At 40.8% G+C, this 19,547-nt stretch overlaps 1 pseudogene; it reads right to left on the bottom strand.

Annotated features, from left to right (window-relative positions):
- Window positions 1-17,854: 17,854 nt before the first annotated feature.
- LOC108718928 lies at window positions 17,855-19,278 on the bottom strand (annotated as a pseudogene).
- Between the last annotated feature and the right edge of the window lie 269 nt (window positions 19,279-19,547).

Raw genomic sequence — 19,547 nt, 5'->3', positions numbered from 1 at the left:
GGCCCCAGTGATGCTCTTAACCAAAAATAATACCATCAGATATGGCTACAGATTGTGACTTACTCACTCATACGACCCTGGCTAAAAGGTGCTGATTACACTGTGTTCTGACAGAAATTCTCTGGACACAACTTGCAGGTCAAGGTGTAAAGAGCATAGAAGAGGGCATCTTGCCCTTTTGTTTGCAAATCAGACCAGAGACGTAACTAGAGGGGGGCGGGCCCTGGCGCGGGACGTAAACGGCCTAAGGAGAGAGTGGTGCGCGAGCTGCTGGGGGCCCTGAGGGGGTGCGGCCCCTGGCCCAATCACACCCCCTACCCCCCCTGGTAGTTACGCCACTGAATCAGACCAAGGAAAAACGCAGCAGGCACTCACAGTGAAGTAAAGGGACTGCAGACTGTATTTGGGCAAATAACAGATGTACACAAAGCCTTACTTTCGCACAATTCAGCACTCAATTATAGGCTAGACAGGCATGGTTAGATATACTAAATAAGTACCTGAACCCACTAAATGGCAAAATAAATCAATCAACCAATAAAAAATACTGTATATAAGGCATCTTAAAGGGGTGGTTCACATTTAAGTTAACTTTTAGTACCTTTTCAACTGGGCTTAATTTATTCTTTTCTATAGTTTTTTCACTATTTGCCTTTTTCTTGTTACTCTTTCCAGCTTTCAAATGGGTGGGTTATTGACCTCATCTATAGCTGCAGATTTATTGTTATTACTACTTTTTATTACTCATCTTTCTTTTTAGGCCCTCTCCTACTCCATCCTATTATAGCCTCTCATTCAAATCAATGCATGGTTGCTAGGGTAATGTGGACCCTAGCAACTATATTGCTAACACTGCAAACTGGAGAGCTGTTGATTAAAAAGCTAAATAATGCAAATAATAAAAAAGTCAATTGAAAATTGTCTCAGGATATCACTCTCTACATCATACTAAAAGTTAATTAAAAGGTGAACAACCCCTTTAAGGTATTGGTAAATGGAAAATGTGTTCATAACAAAGATACATCAAAATCGTAGTTTAAGTCCTGAGTTGTCTTGCCCTCAGGACAGGCCTGATACCTCCACCTTGAACTGTAGGTTGGGGGCATGTGCTTCCAGACCCCACATGTAAACTGGTGCCAAGAATTTCTCTATTATGTATGCGTATCAGCCTTTACTGTATATCTCATCTGGTGCTGCAAAGCTGTTATCACGCCTCTTTTTATATATAAAAATTTTAAACTGTAATTCTGCAATATATAATATATTCTGTATATGAAATGTATTCTGATATATAAGCATTCATTACAGATGAGAATAGTATACTGCAAGCCATGCTGAACAAATATAACACTTGTTTTTGAATAGAGAAACATAATGAAATGTTTTCTTTAATGATCTATGTGCAAACAATGACTGCCACCTACTGGCTGACTTTGATGCATGCTAATACCGGTAAGTTGTGTTCCCAGCTCCACTTCATTCATGTTGTATAAGAAACAGTGGGGGTAGGGGAAGCAGAGCTTGTGTTCAGCATAGTGGAACATATCTATTCTGCACGGAAACGGCTTTAATATAACTATATATATATATATATATATATATATATATATATATATATATATATATATATATATATATATATATATATATATATATAGACAAATACAAGATTCCTCTGCACTCAACCCATTATCAATATATTTAAGACAGAGACATTTTGTGCATACTGCTACTGAAAAATGCCTTACCCTTTAAACAAAACAGGGATTGTTTGTCCATATATTGCAATATATTTAAGCTGGCCAACTACGTCAAAGTCATCCCATATCTGGCCAGTCCTATGCTCAATTTTCATCTGATTCATTAAGAATTCTATGGTTTAATTATACATTTTATAAAAGGGACGAATACGTTTTACCTGCAATTTACTAGCTGCTTTCAAAGTAAAACTCCCAAACTTGGCTGCCCTTTTATTAGACACCAGTGGGATCACCTGACTATAGTTGGAGAGGGTGGGAGCTACAACATGGAGCTGGTCACTGCTCTTGTAGAACTATAACAAACAAGGGAAAGTTGTGCTCCTGCTTTCTCCTGCTTCAAACAATTCTATATTCATGGAAGTTTTATTTGTGATATATTTATCCAAGATTACCCAATTTTTTGCATATATTGTGTCTGGAAAAGGCAGTAGCAACTTCAGCTGCATTACAGTGGAAAAACTGAATCTGTTAATTAGATTTTTCCGAAAGCCTAGCATTAATTACTTTGTGTTTATCTACATGACAACATTAATGCAATACATTTAGAACAAATGAGATGTATGAATGGATTTAGTATAGAAGCACAGTTACCTCGTTTGCTGCTGTTTCTATTGGCTATTCCTTGATAATATTTGATTTACAGGATACAGTGCTGCAAAATGTCTCATTGACGGTTGCCCAACTGATGGCCCACAGGACAGATTTAGCCTTCTGAATTAGTGATGGCTGTCCTGCCTGAAATCGTGGTTCGGGCCAACTTCCGCACACAGTTTGCAGGCAGACGGATTTTGGTTAAGTTCTTCGTTCTGCTCCCCCCACCCGCAACCTTCCTGTGCCAGCTTCTTCTGCTGGCAGCATCTATTTATAGGCATGCTCTTATCAAAGATGGCTGGTTGGGCCCATAAATAGAAGTGCTGGGCGGGTTTGGGTTGTGCATGGACTGGGAGCAAGTGGGTTATAGTTGGGTGCCAGTCAACTTTTTGTCAACCCTCACATCACTATTCTGAATGAATTAATGGACCTCCACTGGCCTGCGAGTTTCAATTGCAACTTTGTAGAACCTGATTATTTTATTACAATCTGGTCCTGTACATGTAGTATAACAAAATATTAGCCCACTAAATGAAAAAAAAGTTCTAAGTCATTATAGCTGTCACTGGATGGGGGATTGGGATGGGGGATTGTCCCAACTTCCTGAACAATATCTAACCAAGTCCATGAGGGACATGAGCTTCAGACTTCTTCACGTGTTCAAGTTTGCAGCCAGTATTGGGCAATGTATGGTCAGTTTAACATTTGATTAACAACTAATTCCTAAAGACAGAATTATAAAAAAATCGTCATACAACAGGGAGATAAGTAATTGGCTTATATGCATATTAAGTCTACAGAGTAGTTGCTAAGAAACTAACTAGCCCTTAGAAAGAGTGCTACCAATATCTCCAATAAAGAACTAGACCCTTTTTGTCACACTGTAACTGTCCTACCGCCTCCTACTTTTTAGAAAGCCTTGTCCCTTCATAGAAATTGTGAATTAGCAAAATGTCTCTGCTACCTTTATAAACATGGAATGCTGGTACCATATGTCTATGTTTTGCAAAGTAGAAGCTGGAGCAAATTTAAACAGAAAACTATGTATTGGTTGCAAAGAACAAATACTTCTTAAATTTTGCAATGCAGCCGCCACATTCGGAACCCTTACATAGGGGCTCTTGCAGAATGAAAACCACTTGCATTAATGATACATCTGCATATACTGAATAGCATTCCATAACTCTGCCCCACTCTACATCTCTGAACTCATAGCCAGATATGTACCAAACAACCTCTCACCTATTACCTCATCATACACTTACATTTAAGACTTTGCAAGAGTTGCACACATGGTTAATGTGCGTTAGTGGGCTCCACTTAGGCCCAGTCCCTGCCAGGACTAACAGCCACACGTTTCTAGGGGGAATTACAAGGTACAGGTAGGCACTGTATTTGATGGGTGCTGCATTGAGTGGGTGGATAGGTCAATAGGGGTGGTGGTTGGTGCATTGGGAGTGAATATGTGGGGGGGGGTAGTTTGTGGCAGGGGTACAAAAAAGTGGGCCCTGGATCCCCCCAACCCCAATTCGACCATGGTTGCACCCATTTTCTGGAATTCTCTGCCATTTTTTGTCCAACTTTTCTGCCTTCAAAAGATCACATAAAACACATTTCTTACCCTTCTCTTAGCACAACTTCAGTGTATATGCTGCTAAATGCAATGCTTAATTCCACATCTCTTACTTGATATTGCCCATCCACACATACTGTGCCCTATCCCCTTCTCCTTTTAGATTGTATGCTCTTTTGGGCAGGGTCCTCTTTACCTTTTGTATTGATTATTGTATGTTTAATTCTTGTATGTTTAGGGTACGCCCATGTGTTGTACAAAGCTACAAAATAACCTTGCATTTTATAAATATGTGTTAATCTTAATAATAACACAAACAACTGGTCAATACACCCTCTGTATGATTTTTGTAGACTCATCAATAGCCCCAGAAAAATGTAGCTTTAGTTTTCTGGCTAAAAGTCATAACACGTTACCATGTCCCAGGGAAATGAGCCATTCCATAGCACTGTACAAATCTGTGACTTTCTTCCACTTTACAAACAAGCTGTATGTTTGCTTTCCAGTTTACGTAATTTTACTCAGCCCATGTATCAGTACTTTGGATATGCATGATTTATATTGACACCTTACAGGCCTTCTTACTATAGTTTCTCGGATGCTGTTAGAAGCTTACATGCAAAATGTTATATTCTAGCAAGCCATCTGCCTCTCAGTAATAAGAAGCATGCTGCTTGCCCTTTCTAATCCACTTCAACTAAAAATAGTTTCTCCAAAAATGATCACAATCAAAATTCATCAAGTGGAATAATGTTTGGCCAGGCAGACGCACACTTCAGCTGATCTAAGCCTATCTTGTTCCAACTATAACTGTACATTTTCTGGCAAACAAAGTATATTGCTTTCAGGAAATTTAAAGAAACAGTTCAATGTAAAAATAAAAACTGGGAGGGTAATTGGCTTATATGCATATTATATAAAATATATAAAATACATCATTTTTATTTCAAATAAATCATTCCAGTTATAAATATGCATGGCTAAGCATATTTATAACTGGAATACCATATCTGTTTTACTGGCATATCAATATTGGGAGGTTCCTCTACGAGCAGGACAAGGATGCAAGGAAACTATTGGAATTTTAATGATATCTTTGCCAAAATAAGGTAGAACCTATAAGAAAGGATGGGTCATATATGCTTCCAAATTAATGAGCCCCCCAATTACCATATTTACATACAATGTTATATTATGAAAGATGCCTAATGTCAGTCTTCTTTTTGCTATTTTTTCTAGAAGGCTAATTTCTTACAACTTATTATTCAAATATGAGGTTTGTATACTTGCTAAACAAAGCGAGGCATTGGTTCCACCAAAACCAATTGAATTGCTCAAAGCAACTCTCCTATTTCCATATTTCCATTCTAAGAAGAACATAATTGAGGTCAAATTCTGGCTCTGTCCTATCACGGTTTAAATTCGGAGGCAAGATTCCATGAAAACAAGCCAGCACAGTGAATGCAGCTTCAAGTTCTGCTGGGGTTGAACACTGTAATGGTTAAGGTGATCTCAGGAGGGAACAGATGGTACAAAACACCATCGGTACTCGGCAAAATGTTCCCAAATGTATCTGACAGATGTTGGCGTTGTAACACAGCCAAAGGCGATATGCTACACATCTGGTGGACCTGCCCCGCATTAAAACCTTTTTGGCTCGAAGTGAATCGGCTACTATCGGAAATCTTCGACGCAACAGTTCACTTAAAACCAGAAATGGCACTGCTGAATCGCGGACTGGACAACATAGCACAACCAAGCAGAAAACTATTCTTCCACATACTAACAGCAGCTCGACTATTGATACCGCGACATTGGAAATCCACTGAAATTCCAAACAAGACACATCTAATTAATCTTATTGACTCCAATCTTGTACACGAAAGATTCGCTGCGACAACCTCTAAACAAATATTAACAGACCAACTCACCCACGAACTATGGAAACAATGGAAATTGAAATCTCACATCTGACATAACTTGAATAACGAAGACCCTCCAAAATAACTCAAAATCAGCATAGAATAATAATCCGCAGCAGTTGCATATCCCTCCATACAGATGACAATCTACGGTACCCTTCCTTCCTCCCCTCCTCCCTCCCCCCCTTTCCTTCCCCCCCATTCACTACTCACCTTCTGAGACTCACCACTCCTCTTTTTCTATCTTCTCTCTTTCTCTTGATTATTTTCTGCAAAACAATGAAAATTGTCAAATTGAAAAAAAAGGTGATCTCAGGAGAGGTGATTAGGAGGGGAAAAAAAGGATCAGACAACTAAAGTTTCTATGGGAACCAGCAATGCTATCTCTTCATTGGCTGTTAGACTGGTGGTGTATTTAGTAATCTGAGCGGAGAAGAACTGAGAATGCTCATGTGCCAACAGCCAAAGTAAATTCCCGATGGAGGGGGAAGAGTGGGTTAGAGGAGGAGAAGGAATTCTACGTGATTAAGGGGATGCTGCAACCTTACTGTTAACCTTTTAACAACCAGAGTGGCAGGTATCTAATGATTTCAAATAGACTGTTCACTAATTACATTTTTGTGTGTGGGGGGGAGGGGGGTTTACATGTCCTTTAAAGCATGGGAACACATAAAGACCCCCAGCTTTTTTCCACCCTGACGATTAGTATTTCTTTATTCATTTGAAAGGCAATTGTCTGGCATCGCAGGTGCAATAGCTTGGCAGTCAATTGTCCCACAGAACCATGGCCTCTTTCCTATGTATATTTTTGTAGTTATTAGTAAATGAAAATTCTGCAGTTCATGTTTTTTCCCATTTTTTTGACCACAGCTGTGGAATATCTACATTCTTATTTCATAAACTTGATAAAAATAATAATTATTTAAATTAAAAATCCTTAGAACATTTAGAAATGCTAAGACATGCTGAAATATCCTAAATAACTACCTAAAAACTGTGGCATCCTGCAAAGATGCCACTTGATACTTTAGCAGAACTAGCTGGCATCCATGTGGGATTTCTATTTGGTAGACTCTTATGATGAAACCGCCTGGTGACTTTGTGACTCCATGTCCCAAAGCTGTCCAAAAATCCCACTACAGACAGTTCAGGAATTTTAATGATTATGTGCACTGCCTGTATAAGAAAACATTATATCAATAAGTTTGCTATTATCCCAAAATTCTAGGCTTACGAATGAAGTGGGAACCTATGCAATAAAGGTAAAATGATGGCTGCTTAATACAATACCAGGAATCAATAATTTAAATAATTTTGTGCCAGCAGAAAAGACTATAACAGGCTGTATGAAAAGGTCAAGTCTGTATGAACAAAATAAGCAGTTCAATAGCAGGATTTTTTCAGAGCTTCCTTGGATGTTGCATATATTTTCTACCAACGGCTTCCATCCTTTGCTGGATATGAATGACTTTTATACAAATCAATTCTTCGGCAACGGTAACAAGCTCTTTTTCGATGAACTAGTGCTTTTTCCACACATGAATTCTATATTCTGCTTGTGTTGCCAACGACTCAATGAAACATGATGCAGAACAGCGCCAATTAAAACAGCAAAAAGACTTTAAAAAAAAAGTGAATGAAATCCGTGTTCCCATGGAAACAGACAGATCAGAAAAACCAATGTCTGGTATGCAAGAATAGGCAATAAAATGAGGAAATTAAGATTTCCGTTACTGAAAATTCAAGAAGCAGTTAAGTTCATCAATGGGAAACAAACAGGGTTGCTGTTGTTCAGCCTTATCTCACCTCTGTCAAGTGACCACACACATTAGATACTATTTTTTTAAACAGAAAATATTTTTTTAAAGGGAAGTATTAGTCTATAGATGCCACAACAAAAGCTAATGAATCGGCAAATTAAACTCAGTGAGAATGCCAAATATCCCTTTGAACTACAGCAGGGTCCTCATGGCATACTGTAAGTTTATTATCTTACTTAACTTTCACACAGGCTCCTGAGTACTGTTTGTATGGTAAGGTGTATGAGTTTTTTTCACCCATTTAATATAGAAAATTCTTTGGTAAAGAGGAAATGATCTACCACGTTGTTTAGCTATAGACCTCCTGAGCAGAATGACTCCATGATATTTTTTAAATCGTAAGGCATGAGGCAAATCTGTCCTTATCCATAAATCATATCAAGTCACTTTACTAAGACTTACAAGTAATGAAAAAAGAAAGAGACAGGTGATTGTGGCTATTAATAATCTGCTTTCTTCAGAAGAACATTTTGTCATAATGTAATTGATTTAATTTTGTCTCCTTGGAAAGCCCCATTAATTTAGCTCTAAAGCAACTCACATTAAACCCTATAGCAAATTAAAAGTATGAAAGAGGGTCATTTCTATTAGTGCAATAAGCATACATAATATTTTAAGTTACTTTTATAATTTTAATAAGCAAGCTAAAAGGATTTATAAAAAAAAAAATAATCATTTGTATTCTTATACACAATTAAAAGCTTTATGTTATTCAGATTTAGTTCAAGTTGACTCAAGATAGTCTGTATGTTGGGCCTGACTCTGACAATGCAGCACATGAACTCCGCTGTTTTTACCAGATGGAATATTATTTGTTAGTAACCAACTTGTGTTGTTAACCCATCTACTTCTATTAAAGTTCACCTGCACACACATACAAAAACATGCAGATATATGACGATCATGAGTATTGGAGTCATGGAATCTATGGATCAGCCGTAACTTCACAAGAACAAGTAAAATTGTACGGAAGTTCACCAGTTAGTATGCATATTCATTCATTTTGCCCACAGTCTGCTAGATGTGTCTATATTTTGTAACTTAACAAAATGAAGCAAATCAGAGCAACAGGCATTTAATTAAAACAACAAAAGGCAATGTTAACAAGAAGGGAAAGCTTATCAAAAGAAATGCAGAGAAATAATTAAAAAGCATTTAGAAGCTGAGTCCTGAGAGAGGTGTCTTGGAAAACCTAGGGAAATTACATTTTGCATGAAACCAATTGCTTAGATAACACTGACCTCAATTGGTATGGGAGAAACAAAAAATTGTGTGTATTACTGACAGGCAGATAATGCTGAGCACTTTTGGCAGTAGCTGTAGGAGTAGTAACTGGAGAGTGGAGCTGTCAAAATAACAGTAAAGTAGAAAGTCGCCTTCTGCTCTGGGACTTGGTCCGTCTTTTTGCGTTATTTCAGTGTATTTCACCCCAAAGTACTTCAGCAGTGGCAGTCCTTGCCTTAAATATCACTGCTTAAAAAGTACTGTGAATTGGAACCTGACATGGGAAGTGTCAGGTGAATTCTGAAAAAAAAAAATTTCTAGTGCAATTCAGTGCAAAGCTGCAATTATATAAGATTTGCAAACAGGACAAATTATTTATGGCATGCGATAGTGTTTTTTTGTTATTAATAAACAATGATTTTTTTTGTTTTGTTTCAGTGACAATGACTTGCAAATATTTTATTGGTGACTGCCTTTCGGGCTCCCATGAATCTCTAAACAGCTTGGAGTCCCCATATGAGAAAAGCCAGACTCTAATAGAGGCTTGGGTATCTTTTTGGAGAGATATAATATCCAGGGCTGCAATTAGTTTTATGTTTGTATATATGCATGCAAATGTATAGATTAGTGTGGGTGTATACATTTACTAAGGCAGATCACCAAGATGGTAATAGGGGCAGCTGTTTTTTGACAGGTAAGTGAAATAAGTCAAAGCAGTGCCTGTGTTTTATTCACACAGCAGTTTTACACTACACTCTAACTTTATCTAAAGCCTGCTCATAAAGGCTGTTCATATACAAATAAATATACAAATTAAAGATATAGCTGTTTCCCCTGAGACAGGGAAATTTGACCCATGACACAGAATTTTCTCTACCTTGTATACACTGCTGTGTCCATTTCAAATCTTTTATCAGCTTCAGGCTATTATAATACATCCCCAGCTTTGAGAGAGCAGCTAAACAACAACCACTAAAAAAGAGACATCTGAGTTAATCAGTCTAGACAGAAACCTGGCCTGCCCTAATGAAATGAGACTGTACCCTACTCTCTCTCTTATGGGACAACTGTGCAGCTAATCCCTGAGCATGTTTTACTGGTAACCAAGGTAAAACATTATTTTTTCCTTTACCAAACTGATATTTACCCAACCAGTTATAGGTAAGAACCACCAAGTGCATGTTTGTGCAAATTTTAATTCAGAATACCAAATCCTTCACCAAAGGTATACCAATCTGAATACAAACCTATTCAATGTCAGTAAAATTAAAAGTACATATAGAGGTACTGTAGTGAGCAGGTTCTGTATGATATCAAGAGATTATTAAAATACTATAAATCAAGACAACAGAACAAATATTAAAAAATAGACCTCTTCTGGTTGTCATGGTAACACATACCTACCATTACGCAATCATTAGTTGAAAGATGCAAAAACTGCACAGCCCCATGAGACCAAGATACTAGCATGTACAACAGAAATTTGTTGAAACTTACACACACACAACAAATACATCTTACAAAGTAGCTTACTCATGGTTATCTTGCATACAGCCTGTCAAAAGCGAATCAGAATAGGACTGCATAAGTTCGGCTTTTTTATAAAAACAATACAATTTTTTTAATGACAGTATATAAGAGATTTCTTTCTTTGCAACTAGGAAACACTATAAAGAGGTTTTATTTTTTGACTTTACATTCCCTTTAATAGACCCCCAAAGTCTTTCCATAGTGTAATGAGACCCACTTTTTGTATGATGCCATACTAACTCAGAACAAAAATTATTTTTTATTTATTAGGTGTTTGTGTCCAGGTGTCTTGTATCACCTTTCTGTTTTAGACTCAAAAATGACACTAAACAAATTAGGGCACACACTTAATGTAGGAGGACCAGGCAGTAGAGTTGTACAACTGGTAGATTGGGTGGTGATAGCTAGACAGCAACAAGTACTGTGACTTTTTTATGGCATCTCTTTCTGTATATCACATGGGCAAATTAATGGCATCCATAGGAGTGCAACACTTAGGGCACATTTACTAAGCTGTTGAAACTTACACACACACAACAAATACTGTACATCTTACAAAGTAGCTTACTCATGGTTATCTTGCATACAGCCTGTCAAAGCTATATACATCAATACAGAGAATTGTAAACCGCAGCTAGGCCATCAAAGCACACACTCATGACAGAATTCCATTAACTTTTTGTGCACTGCCACATACCTACTCATCATATTTGTTTTAATTGAACACTTCTCATATCTGATCCACCGTTATATAAAGGCAAAAAATAAAACCTCTATATACTGTTCCCTAGTGGCAAAGAAAGATATCTCTAATATACTGTCATTAAAAAATTTGTACTGTTTTTATAAAAAAAAAGCTGAATGTATGAATTCCTATTCCCCTTTGCTTTACTCCCTCTGTCTGCTGCAGACACAGTTCTCTAGATGGTCGCCTGCTGAATGGTAGGAAAGCATTTTTCAGGGTTATTTCAAGTTTTATTTCTCTAACCTGGCTAACCTTTGCCATTCTCTTCTCTGTACTGAGCAACCCCAGCACCTTTTTTTCTAGCCATGTAAACCTCGGGCAGCACTGCTCCTTTCCCTGCTCAGCAGCCGGACTAGGAAACAGTATAAAGAGGTTTTATTTTTTGACTTTACATTCCCTTTAATAGACCCCCAAAGTCTTTCCATAGTGTAATGAGACCCCAGAACAAAAATTATTTGTTATTTATTAGGTGTTTGTGTCCCGGTGTCTTGTATCACCTTTCTGTTTTAGACTCAAAAATGACACTAAACAAATTAGGGCACACACTTAATGTAGGAGGACCAGGCAGTAGAGTTGTACAACTGGTAGATTGGGTGGTGATAGTACTGTGACTTTTTTTATGGCATCTCTTTCTGTATATCAAATGGGCAAATTAATGGCATCCATAGGAGTGCAACACTTAGGGGCACATTTACTAAGCTTGAGTGAAGGACTTGAAGTAAAAAAAACTTCAAATTTCAAAGGTTTTTTTGGGGTACTTTGACCATCGAATAGGCTACTTCGACCTTCGTTTTGAACTAAAAATCGTTTGACTGGGGGGCGTGGCTACCAGCTAGATGTGAACAGACGCACTTGCACTGAGCTCCGGAGCCTGAAGTCCTAAATCATCCTGATTTTACTGTGTGGAGGGTATCTTTGCTGGTAAAGTGGAGAGCAACTGGGAGCAGTTACCACCTAGACAGCTGATGGGGCAAAATCGGGCGCAAAAGCGAGCCTCGGAGGCCGCTGCCAAGCTGGGAAAATTTGCCCGGGAAGGAAAGGCAACCCAAGATGGCGCCTCATCCTCAGGGCCCAGCTCTCCGCGCGCTGATGATCCAGCATCACACTCTGAGGTTCCGGAGCCTACCCTTGCTGATCTTCTGATGGAGATTCGATCCACCAAAGATACCTGTGCGGCACTTATTACCTCAAAAACAGAGGAAATAAAGGTGGACCTGTCGATAATCAAGCATGATATGCAGAAAATCAGAGAGCGGGCGACGGCTGCTGAACATAGGATTAGTGAGTTGGAGGACGCCTGCCTTCCCTTACCTGATCGTATGCAACAACTGCAACATGCGATGCAGCAGGCTCACCAGAAGGCTGATGACCTGGAAAATAGGCTCCGTCGGAACAACCTCAGATTCGTCGGTTTCCCTGAAAACGCAGAAGGGGGACAACCCGGAGCAATTTCTTGAGGCCTGGTTGACGGAGTTGTTCGGCAGGCAGTCCCTCTCCACTACCTTTGCCATCGAAAGGGCCCATAGGGTCCCCACGAGACGCGGGCCGCCAGGGGCCCCCCCGAGGCCGCTGATTGCCAGGCTTTTAAACGCACGGGATCGTGACAAGATTTTGGTGCTCGCAAGGCAGAAAGGCGACATCCCATACCAAGCTGGACGAATATCCATCTACGCGGACTTCTCCGCAGAGGTGCAGAAGCATCGGGCCCAATTCCTGGATTGCAAGAAGCGCATGAGGGCGCTGGGCCTCCAATACGCCATGCTTTACCCGGCGAGGATGCGGGTTATTGCTGACGGCGCTACACTTTTTTTTGTTTCACCTGCAGAGCTGTCCTCTTGGCTGGACGGCAGACGGCAACGGGATGGCGGCGCGCAACCAGCTCCCCAGTAAGCTGCCCATTAACCTCCGCAGTTACCGGTTTTCTTTTCCTGCCGCACCGGGTCTTCTGCATCTCTCCCCGTGAGTACTGTTGTTATATGTTGCCAATGTTGATTCCCTGGGGAAGGACGGTTTTTAGCTTACACTGACACTTTGCTTTTGGAACCAGCTATGGATATTACCTTAACCCTACCTGTGTGACCTGGTTTGTGTGGGGGCTACACCCTGGTTCATTATCTCACTCAGGACTTTGACAAGGGCTACGGAAGGAGGGTGCCACGTGGTGCTCAGCAACTTGTGCTATTGTTTACAGCTCCTCAGGAGTTACTGCACTGGCCACCCCAGTGTAACCATTTTTTGTGTTATGGGTACAGTTCTACCTAATGTTTGGGAGATAGGTAGAAGGGGAGGGCAGGCTCAGGGGAAGTTTAAACTGTTTGTTGCTAGGATGCTAAATATTAGGTTCAGAATGCTTACAACAGGTAATATTGTTGGCTATTGGTATATGCATGTACGGTCACCATTGAAACACAGACCTCCATGATGTTGAAAATTATGAGTTGGAATGTCAGGGGCCTTAACCACCCTATCAAACGTAGGCTGGTTATGGATCTGGTTAAACGCAAGAATATTGACATAGCCCTATTTCAGGAAACCCACTTGACCGGGAGCAAAATTCTAGCTTTGCGGAAACCCTGGGTAGGCTGGCATTACCATGCCACGTATAGTACATACTCTTCTGGGGTGGCTATAGTGGTGTCCAAGCAGATTCCCTTTCAGCTGCTGAACTTGCAATCTGACCAGAGGGGCAGATTCCTTTTCTTGCGTGCCATGATCCATCACCATGAATGTGTTATAGGAAATATCTATATTCCACCTCCTTATGAGCCTGAGCCTGTGTTACAACTACTAAAATTTATTGCACAGTATCCCCATGCAAGGGTCATCGCTGCCGGTGACTTTAACAGTCTGATGGACGTAACACTTGACAGGCTGAGGATTAGACCATATGGGGGTGCCGACTCTTGCTCTAACCTGGCAGACTTAACAACCGGGGTGGGGTTGACAGAGATTTGGAGATATCTCCATCCACAAACTCGCCAATATTCATGCTTCTCCACCTCCCACTCCGTCCTTTCCCGCATTGATATGGCATTTGTTAATGACCACGCCATCCCCCTCATACAGCAGGCGGAATACCTGCCTAGAGGTATCACTGACCACGCCCCCTTAGTGCTTACCCTTAACTTTGTACAGCCCAGGAGGAGGGCCAGGTGGGCGCTAAACCCGATCTGGCTGACAATACTAAATAATAACAAGGAACATGAAGCCAAAATAAGGGAATTCTTCGAGCTTAATAACGCCACTACAGACAGTAATATATTATGGGACACCTTTAAGGCTTACCTCCGAGGTTACATGAACCAAGAAATTAACATGCATAAAACCCAGTCGAGACAGGCAATCACGGCCCTTGAACTGGAGGTATCGCAAGCCGAATACCTGGTTACTCACACCCCCTCCCCCCAGCACTGCTCTCAATTGAAGCTTTTACAGGAGAAATATGCCCACCTTGTCTGGGAACGGTCACAATATAAACATATGTTTGCTAAAGCTAGGATTTTGGAACAAGGGGAGAATGCTAGCTCTGCTCACAAGAGAACTGGTGGCCCCCCCTACAATCACTAAACTTAAAACAGGAGACACCAGCTTTACTACTGATGCTGAGGAAATTCGGCAAACTATGGTCGGTTTTTACACAGATCTGTACCGCTCTGGGCTAGACCCGGGGGGGAGGGCAGTAGATGCTTTCTTAGATAAACTGACATTACCTACGCTGGGTGCAGAGTTTAGAGATTATCTCGATCAACCCATTTCCATTGATGAAATTCTAGAGGCGATTGGGTCTTTTCCAGTGGGGAAGGCACCGGGAGTGGACGGCATTCCTATTGAGATGTATAAAACTCATGCGGCACTGTTAGCCCCTCACCTGTTAAAAACTTATACTTATGCTCTTGATCACGTGCTACTCCCTGCATCTATGTATGAAGCCACCATTATTCTGTTACCGAAGCAGGGTAAGGACCCCGCTTGCCCCGAGGCGTATCGCCCTATATCTTTGCTGACAGCGGACGTAAAAATTCTGGCAAAGATCCTATCGAGAAGGCTAGGGAGGGTGGTCACCCATCTGGTCACTGAGGACCAAACAGGGTTCATCCCTGGTAAAACCACTGCCCATAATATTAGACGGCTCATGCTCAATCTTACTGTTGAACACACTAATGTGGGACATAGGGCAGTAGCGGCGTTAGATGTGGCAAAAGCCTTCGATACCGTAGAGTGGGTTTACCTATGGAAAGTCCTGGAAGCCTTTGGCATAGGTCCTCATTTCATTAAGTTGGTCCAATTGCTGTACAAAAACCCAATAGCCTCGCTGAGACTTAACGCCTCTCTCACTGATACCTTCCCCCTTTCTAGAGGTACGAGACAAGGGTGCCCCCTATCCCCTCTCCTATTTGCCTTGGCCATTGAGCCCCTGGCACTTGCAGTCTGCCAAAATACCCAGATTATAGGCTTCCAACTCCGGACCAGAGAGGAGAAAATACAACTGTATGCGGATGACACACTTGTGTACTTGGGCGATACACAGGGCTCACTAGTTGCACTCCTTGACCTGACCAAAGAGTTTGGGGATATCTCGGGACTGAAAACTAACCAGGCTAAATCTACTCTGTTCCTTATTGATCCGAATGCAGGGGCTGCCATCCCTGACGCCATTCCGCTACAAAGATCCTCTCAGTTCACTTACTTAGGGGTTAAAGTTGCTCTGCCGATCACTACCTATTACACTCTTAACATTGCCCCTCTGTTGCAATGGGTAAGGTCCAAATTTCAAATCTGGGAGAGGCTGCCATTAGGTCCTACAGGTCGCATCCAGATTATTAAGATGATCATAGCCCCGAAGCTCCTGTATCTACTTTGGCATGCGCCCACCAGGGTACAGGGCTCTTTTTTCGTAGAGCTAGCGTCGGCGTTTAGGCGCTTTGTATGGGGGTCCTCCAGGAACAGATTGGCCTTGGCAACACTCTATCGGCCAAAGGATTTGGGTGGCATGGCTTTACCTGATATGCAGATGTATTTTTTGGCGGCACAGCTCTCGCAGTTGTGGACTCTACTGCATTCCTCAGAGGGAGAGGCACTTTATCAGTTGTGGCAATCAGTACTACACACAGAACTCCCCCCAATGCATGCCATTCTAACCGTTGCCCCTAACAATTCCAGGCCCGCTCATAATCCGTTGTTGATCCATCAAAAAAGTATACTTAACAGGGTTAACCATCTTACGAATCGGGCAGGACTGGATCCCCTTACTCCCCTATGGTATAATAGTAAACTACCGCCTTTGGATAAGTTGAGTGTCCCCAAAGCATGGCTAGACGCGGGGATATTTACCCTGGGCCAAATTTGGGATGACTGGGAAGGGGTCTCGTTTTCTACCCTTAGGGAAAGGTATGCCATCCCCTCCTCTCAATGGCTTACCTATCATAAAATCATGGGGGCTGTACGGAAGGCTCTTAGGTCTACTAATTGTCAATTGCCTTGCACACCTGTATCAGAGGTGTTTACACAAACACAACCCGGGCGCAAAATATCTCTCTTTTATAAGGCACTACAGCACAGTATTTATCTAAAGACCTCTCTGAAGGCCAGGGATAGGTGGGAACAGGATGTGGCCCTACTGACTGATGACCAATGGCAACTAGTTCTCCAGTCCCCGCTGGTTATTTCCCCTGTATACAAGTTTAGAATTCAACAGTTATATTTTGTACATAGGGCCTATTATACTAGAGCACTCCTTCACAGGCTTAATCCGATGCTCCCGAATACATGTTTGCGGTGTGAGAGGGAAGAGGGTACTTTCATGCACACGTTTTGGTCTTGTTGCAAACTGCATTCCTTCTGGGTGGCCATTCAGGCTCGGATAACGAAACTACTAGGGTTTGAGATCCCACTTGACCCTAAATGGTACTTATTATGTATGGACCCACCTACCTCACTGGCATCCCCAGCCCGTAAAATGGTTAACAAGCTACTTTTCCTGGCCCGAAAGCTCATAGCGCTTCATTGGAGGGCATCTCTCCCCCCTACATATCAGGCATGGGAAAAAGCGGTCCAAGACTTGCAAAAGGTAGAAGATCTCATAGCTAGGAGGAATGGTACTTCCAAACAGTATCTTAAGATTTGGCAATTATGGATTTTGGAAGATGTATAACTGTCTGTTTGATCTTTTTTCTGTAATTTAACCTCATGTTTGGACTGTTTTGCACGTCTGACTGTTATGCATATATGCTCATCTACCGCTGTACAACTGCTAACTACCTGTGTATTCTTTGTTCTAATAAACTTATCTGAACCAAAAAAAAAAAAATTGTTTGACTATTCGATAGTCGAAGTACTGTCTCTTTAAAAAAAAAACTTCTACTACATACTTCGCCACTTTAAACCTACCGAGCTACAATGTTAGCCTATGGGGACCTTCCCCATAAGTTTTCTAAGCTTTTTCTGATCGGAGGAAAATCCTTCGATCGATGGATTAAAATCCTTTGATCGATGGATTAAAATCCTTCGAATCGTTCGATTCGAAGGATTTAATAGTTCGATCTAACGATTTTTCCTTCGATCGATCGATTGTAGTATTTGCAAAGGATTTTACTTTGAGGGTCGAATTCGAGGGTTAATTAACCCTGGATAATTGACCCTTAGTAAATGTGCCCCTTACAGTGGCAAGCTTCATTGAAGCCAATTATAACATAATAGAAGATATATGGAAGTTGATAAGAAAGGTTGGCCAGCTAGTAAGCAATGACAGCAAAACAGGGTTCAACCTGAAAATTTGTAATGCATTCATAACAGTTAAGGATAATCAAACTACAAATTAACCTCCAGGTATTTTTTAATTATTAATTAAACAAAGGAATAAACAAAGGTGTAGTCAGCCTTTAGACTAGAGAAAAGATACAGGGCATTTTACCTAATGTGTTTTTTTGTAGCACGGTGCATGTGAAAGTTGCTTGAATGCAGCAGTTTGTTAAAAATAGCAATAGAGGATCATTTCAGGTTTCTTTGGGCGGTATGTTTGTTCACTCCAAACTTGAAATACACAGCTATGCTATTTAGGTAAGGCTTTTGAGGACATACCCATTTGTGCTAGCATATAAATATAAACATGTGTAAGGAAAACAATGCAGTTAACTAACTGCATTTACCTGAAAGCACCATCACCATCTGAACTTGGTGCAGTTATGTGGCAAGCATCCCCGGACAAACCGTATCCCCAAATTTCTGCATAAATCCTGGCATTCCTGGACAACGCATGTGTGTATTCTTCTAAAATAAGGATGGCTACCCCTTCTCCCATTACAAAGCCTTCTCGGTCAGGGTGGAAAGGGCGGCATGCCAGCTCTAGAGTTAAATTGTAATTAGTACTGAGTGCCTCTAGCAAATCCAGCTAAGGACAAGGGCCCAATACAGGCTTCCGTTCACCCTAGCTACCATGACTTCAGCATCTCCGTAGGCAATAAATCGATAAGAATCCCCAACAGCATGGGCTCCAGTGGTACAAGCTGTAGATAAAGCATGGTTTGGTCCTTTCAGTTTGTACTTGATACTGATGTGACCTGCGTCCATATTTACAAGAATCCTGGGGACAAAAAATGGGCTGACTTTGTTGTATCCCTTTGATTGTAACAACATGCCAGCAGTAGAAATATCATCAAGTGGAACCATTCCCATGCCTAATGTTACACCTGTAGTCTGTAGACACCTGAACCTCTTCAGTCATTGGCTTCCATCCTGAATCAGCAATTGCTTGTTCTGCAGCTCCCAGATTGCAGATGACATTGCTTTAATTTCCACCCAGGAAACAAAGCATTCCTCATTAAACCATCCCTCACAGTGTCCTATGGACAGCAACTCTGCAAGGTATATTTCTATATTCTTCCCCTTCTAAAGCCCCAATTCCACTCACACCTTGAATGAGACAATCCCATGCTAACTGTGTACCAACACCCAGAGATGAGACTATGCCAATACCTGTTACAACAACGCGCCGACGAGAACTGTGCTGTGCAACACAACTTAGATATCTTTTATGACTGCAAAATCTAGGAAAATCTTTCATAAACAAGTTGCAGAGCTGAAAAGCTCTCAGTATTCCTGAAGTGTAAGACGTCATAATGGTTGCTGGTTCTTTTCATTTGCTTTATTAAGAGAAAAGAAACAAGCTGATTTTAAAAAAAAAGTTAAAACACAATCAATAAATATAGTTGTAGGTGACTTTAAGCATCTGACTATTGTAAAATTACACCTCCTACAACAAAGCAGAAATGCAACAACTAGAGTACCAAGGGTTGCCTAAACATGAATTGTATATTAAATGTAAACATTTGTCTAAATGTTGAGTGATCTGTGCAATTAAGCTTACTGCATTTGAAAACTATAAAC

This window comes from Xenopus laevis, chromosome 6L (assembly GCF_017654675.1).
Source record: "Xenopus laevis strain J_2021 chromosome 6L, Xenopus_laevis_v10.1, whole genome shotgun sequence".
Classification (NCBI taxonomy): Eukaryota; Metazoa; Chordata; class Amphibia; order Anura; family Pipidae; genus Xenopus; species Xenopus laevis.
The sequence above is the reverse complement of the archived record's forward strand: the minus strand, read 5'-3'. Positions and strand labels throughout refer to the sequence as shown.